Below are 6,419 nucleotides of genomic sequence, written 5' to 3'. Positions count from 1 at the left end.
ACGGATAAATTGTATGTTTATGATTTTACGTATTTTTTTTTCATTAATTTGCATTCTTACTGGTGCTCTTTTTTTTACTTGAGACACCGGAAATCATAACCACTTAGAGATATTCTGAATTAGATCTAATATTTCGGGCCCGGCATGGCCAGGTGGTTAAGGCGCTCGACTCGTAATCTGAGCGTCGCGGGTTCGAATCCCCGTCACACCAAACATGCTAGCCCTTTCAGCCGTGGGGGCGTTATAATGTGACGGTCAATCCCACTATTCGTTGGTAAAAGAGTAGCCCATGAGTTGGCGGTGGGTGGTGATGACTAGCTGCCTTCCCCTCTAGTCTTACACTGCTAAGTTAGGGACGGCTTGCGCAGATAGCCCTCGTGTAGCTTTGCGCGAAATTCAAAACAAGCAAACAAACAATCTAATATTTCGAAACGTTGAATTTGTATATTTCTTACAATGCATATTCTATAATGATTACAACGTGATTACATATAACACATTCTATAATGATTACAACATGATTACATATAACACATTCTATAATGATTACAACATGATTACATATAACACATTCTATAATGATTACAACATGATTACATATAACACATTCTATAATGATTACAACATGATTACATATAACACATTCTATAATGATTACAACATGATTACATATAACACATTCTATAATGATTACATCTGTTATCATTAACCGGTTTGCCTTTTATTTCTTTGACACTCACACCTAAGTAGGTTAAAATTAATCTCTGTACAAAAGTCATCATGTACAGAACTAAATAAAACATTACTGTCCCTTCTCGGCAGCTGCTAGGTTCACGGTCACAATACGTCAGACACAACTGTTGTCGTGCGCAAACAAGTTGAACCCTAGGACTAACTAGAAAAAGCAATAGAACATATAAACCCGTAACTAAGTCACCTTACAAAGTATATTGTTACCTTAGTTACATAGGAGAAAACACACCTTAGTTATTACTTACAACAGGACTTTCCTATCCAACTTTTTTACTATTCTACTTCATTGGTTCCACGTGACGCATGCAGAAACCTTTTCGTTAATGGAAACTGATACTCCTTACACCGAATTCTGAAATTTAACAATCTCCAAGCAAATTTAATTATTATTCTGCGTAGTTATACATTAGTCCAGTTTATACTAACCTCATGGTGACAATATGAACTGGTTTTGAGTAATAAATAGGGAAAAATTATTGCACTTATGAGGCGTAAAAAAGATCAAACAAGACTTGAAAAAATAAGTGTACGATATACTTATTAGCTAAGCTACTTTTTTTTTAGTTTTTGTGGATTCGTGGTCATCAGAAAAGGAACGTCACACACACGAGCTCTTTTTACCCAACGCTTCACCGTGTCCTCATTCCATTCTACCTATAAACAGGTAGGTGTAGGTGAGTGGGATCTGGTAGTTTCCGGGACAACATTAGGCACAATATACAACTACAAGCACGTAATTATTATGACACCAGAAACACCTTGTTTCTCAACACAAAGTTCGTTAAATTTTCGTTTGAATGCAAGAAACCCACTTTTATATTTCGATCTCACTACAACCCCCTATAATCCACTTGATGAAACCTCAAGTTGGAGCATTCCTTGTACTGGACATAACAGCATTGTTAAATAAATACAACAGTATTATTGCATACACAATATTTAAATCCGTTATTGTGACCAAACTCTCAGTTAGGGAAATGCTTGACAGAAATTCGCTAACATACTGACTATGTTCTTAAATATTACAATGTTTTTTATATATACTTTTAACTCAACACCACAACTTAATTCAACAAAATCGTTTTGAATCACAGACATTTTTTTCAGTTCAATATACACATAATGTTATTGGCATTGTGAGCGCATTTTAGCAACTTTGTGTATATTCAGATGTTCGGTCCAAATTGGTGAAAAGAAACTTCACTGCATTCTGGTAAAAAAAGAGGTCAGGGATCAAAATCGTTTCTACGGTCAATGGCTTTCCATATAACGATAGTCTGTATAATTTTAAAAAATCGGTATTTAGATCCGGAACAAAGGTGTGAACTGTGAACAAAATGCTACAGCTCCTAGCGGCGAGTTATCCTCATTACGTTATCTCCAAATTTAGTGAAAAGAATCGTCATACGAGCTGGATTTCTAAAACGGTTTTTCATAATTCATATTTGTCTTAATTATTAAACCATAAAAACATCAACATCTTTGCTTAATTTCCAGAAAAGAAGGCACTCTTTTATAGACTGAAAAATATATTTCCTTCAATTTCTTGTATAATGTGTGTCTCATATGCTAATCGTTCACATTGCTAGTCAATAATACCAATATAACATGACTTCAGATCTCTACATCCCGTCAAAATCGTTGCTAATCGTTCTCATTGGTAGTCAATAATACCAATATAACATGACCTCAGATCTCTACATCTTATCAAAATCGTTGCTAATCGTTCTCATTGTCTCTAGTCAATAATACCAATATAACATGACTTCAGATCTCTACATCCCGTCAAAATCGTTGCTAATCGTTCACATTGCTAGTCAATAATACCAATATAGCATGACCTCAGATCTCTACATCTCGTCAAAATCGTTGCTAATCATTCTCATTGCTAGTCAATAATACCAATATAACATTACTTTAGATCTCTACATCCCGTCAAAATCGTTGCTAATCATTCTCATTGCTAGTCAATAATACCAATATAACATGACTTCAGATCTCTACATCCCGTCAAAATCGTTGCTAATCATTCTCATTGCTAGTCAATAATACCAATATAACATAGAGATCTGAAGTCAAATCCCGTCAAAATATATCGATCGACAAATGATTATAAAGTAATTAAATGATATATAATAAGTCATTTCGAGTAACACAAGCGACTTTATATTTCTAATATTAATGATCGAGATATACAGTTGATAGCCTCTCGTATGTAAAAAAAAAAAACTACACTATCATTTTTATTCCGTTAAATTCAAGGTTGTGATCAACTATCATATTCTTAATTAACCGTTCAAATACGTGTTCAATCCTCAAGATACCAGTGTACAGGTTCGACATAATGCTAGAGGTTGGAAAACCGGTGAAAAACTGCCAACTTGTAGATCTGTTACTTCTGTAACGTTGGTGACCCGAGCTTCATACTTCTCTAATCAGCCGTTCAACGAACCGGAACGTGTTCTTGTTAGGCTTCAACTCTTCATTTCCAAACGATTTGTGCCAACATTTCTGGCTAGTTTGCCAATATTTAAATCACTGTTCATTACTCACCTTTCGAATTAAAACAGAGAAAATTACAGGAAACCCCGAGAATGAATGTTTACTTAGTGTTCATGGATTTTTAGATACAGAAAAATAAGAAAAAAAAAACAAGTCTAATTATTCCTAACTGAGAAAGCTTCCGTTCCATAATGGTATCATTAATTTTAACCGAAAAATAAACGAACTTTACTTCAATAATTTTTTTTTTAATTTTATTTTCTTTCTAAAATTAAAAGCTGTCGAGAAAAACTTCAATGAAGTTAGCTATTTCTGCAGAAATTTGAAAACCAAAAACGACTGTTCAAGAAGCTTTTTCGGGTAACGTTTTTCATGTATGTGATAATTCCTTGGGGTTTGAAGAAGCTGTGATTACACAGAACTTTCATTGGGTGACGTGTAGCTTGAAACTTACTTACGTCTAGGAAAAACCGACATCAAGTACATTTCGCTATAAAACAGTTCAACAGACATTAACATCGGTAAACTGGTGCTATCAGATTTTCAATACCATTAACATTAAACTCGTCCAACTGTCTGCATACTTCAACGACCACCGACATCAGTGAGCTGGTGCTATCAGATTTTCAATAACATTAAACTCGTCCAACTGTCTGCATACTTCAACGACCACCGACATCAGTGAGCTGGTGCTATCAGATTTTCAGTACCATTAATATTAAACTCGTCCAACTGTCTGCGTACTTCAACGACCACCTACATCAGTGAGCTGGTGCTATCAGATTTTCAGTACCATTAATATTAAACTCGTCCAACTATCTGCGTACTTCAACGACCACCTACATCAGTGAGCTGGTGCTATCAGATTTACAGTACCATTAACACTGAACCTGTCCAACTGTTTGCTTGCTTCAGCAACCTAGAATGTAATTGTGGACCTGACCTTTTTCGTCTGCTCAAAACGTCATAACGTATACACAGCTACTTTCCATTTGAAATGCTCTTAAAACCCTTCGTTTGAGGCTTGTGTAAGTCTGCCTACAACCCCATGCGCAAAAGACTCACGAATTTTTGTGGCGGGTAATTCAAAATGTTGCGCGCAAAATGTTTGCATCATATGATGTCAACTGCAATTGAATGGTTAAAAGATCACGTACGCAGCGGATGTCCAGAACATTACGTCATAGCTGACGTAGCAAATATTCCGAATATTACTGTCTAATATGCTAAATTATTATTTTCATAATAAATTGACTGATAATGATTTTCAAATTTCATTTTTTTTTAACAAAAACGAGCCTACTATTCTGAATATCGTAGTTCATCTTAAGTTTCTATTACATGAAAGGCTTTATCTAGAAACACGTGCATTTGTATATATATTCTTCTTCTACTTCCAAATTCCATGATGAGATGACCATGGAGCCTGAAACATCGTCTTTATCAAGAATCAAAGCAAAAGTAGCTGAGCATAGGTTCCAATTCCAGCCTTATAATGTCTACCGTGCTTAGGCTTACAGTAGAAGAATATTAAAACTTTGTCATCAAGTATAAACAATACATACCACGCTTCACGCACATCTTGGCTTCAAACGCGTCCAGACATTGTATTTTAACGCGGACATTTATCAGAATGCCATGGTTCTACCAACTTGTTTAAGTTGTCATCGCCGTCTTCAATGCTCGTATCTTACATAAAAACCTGAAATAACAAGAGCAGCTTAAGATAAGATGAGCTCCACTCCACAAGCTACGTCCCGTTGTTTTTCTAGTGGTAAAATTTTCTTACGGCTTACACGTAGGCCAAAAATAGTCCCACTTCATAATCTTATAGTATAAACGTAGCTCAAGAACAGTCTCGACCAAATCATTGTAACTTTTCACTATTTCGTTAAGATACTGAGCAAATTTAGAATACTTAAAAAGAAAAACGTTAATGTGTCCATAGCGTGTACAAAGTAATAGTTTCAATATTTACATTTAAGCCCCAGTAAAGTGCTTGAATTATTTTGTAAAGAACGTCATGCAGGCTCAAGACTAGAGTACAGTCTTGAGTCAAAATAATATACGACTTCACTCAAAGATAGTAAACAATATTTTGTTTCATAACATTTTTCAAAGGAATCAATTTCAACTACGAAAATAAACGTAAAACTGAAATGCAAATAGTAGATATTCAACTTCACGAAAGCACTGGTTTTTCAAGCCAAGCTAGGATTGTTAAGGTGTTCTAAACTTCGTGTATTTTTTTTTTTTTACTACACAATTCACACGCACCTTTCACTCCGAAAGAGGGTTTAAGATTATTCATCTATCCAGCTAAATTTAGCATTTTTGTTTTCTTCACGGTGTGACTGGGAAAACTGTACTATCACTACTCGTATCGTCCAGTACGGTCGATGACAGAGACTGTCTGTCTGTCTGTCACTCGGTAATCTTTATATGGCTTTAGGCGTAGGTAACGGTTTACAGTGGGCGCCAGAAACGGTGAGGAACCTGCCTCACAAATTTTGATTCGTACTGTTGTCTGGTGAACTACAGCCGTCTCGATAATCTAAGAACGTTGATATGACCAGCTAGTTCACAAGGCACACAGTTATATGCTGACTGTCCTTTTACAAAACCGGAAATAAATCATTCTGACTATCTATGAAGATAATATCAACAGAGCAATAAGGCTGTTATATTTTCTTCTAGTGGCCCTGTTCATTTCAGACCAGAGACAGATTGGGGCGTAACTAAGGGCTACAACGAACTACGATATTCCGACCCGAGTTTGATTGAGTATTAAAATTAACACGCGCGCATACCTGCAGTTCTCGGTCACAGTAAGAGTTTTATTACCTAATGTTAGTTGATACCACTCTCTTAAAACCTATAATTTATTACTTAAAATAAAACTACAGTGAAACAAAGATTCAAATAAAAGTTTGGAAAGTAAGTAACTCGAGATCGAAAACTTATAATTGTAATATGACAAATACGTTACCTCTACGGATCACAAAGTCGGAATGGTATGTTAATTTTATGAATTAAAGGAAAAATGTTCTCCTTCATCCTGAAAGTGATTATCGCCAGTAAAGTATTTGATACGAAGAGTTTTTTACGTCACTAGAAGTTGGAATAACAATGCAAATCATAAGAATAGAATACGCAGTTAGTAA

General features: G+C 35.3%; 1 pseudogene; it reads right to left on the bottom strand.

The window, feature by feature from the left end:
• Positions 1 to 364: 364 nt before the first annotated feature.
• Positions 365 to 6,419, bottom strand: part of LOC106474446 — a 12,348-nt pseudogene continuing 6,293 nt past the window's right edge.

The sequence above is a fragment of the Limulus polyphemus genome, unplaced genomic scaffold (assembly GCF_000517525.1).
Source record: "Limulus polyphemus unplaced genomic scaffold, Limulus_polyphemus-2.1.2 Scaffold7233, whole genome shotgun sequence".
In the NCBI taxonomy this organism is placed as follows: Eukaryota; Metazoa; Arthropoda; class Merostomata; order Xiphosura; family Limulidae; genus Limulus; species Limulus polyphemus.
Note: the sequence above shows the minus strand (reverse complement) of the source record. Positions and strands in the feature narration are given on the sequence as shown.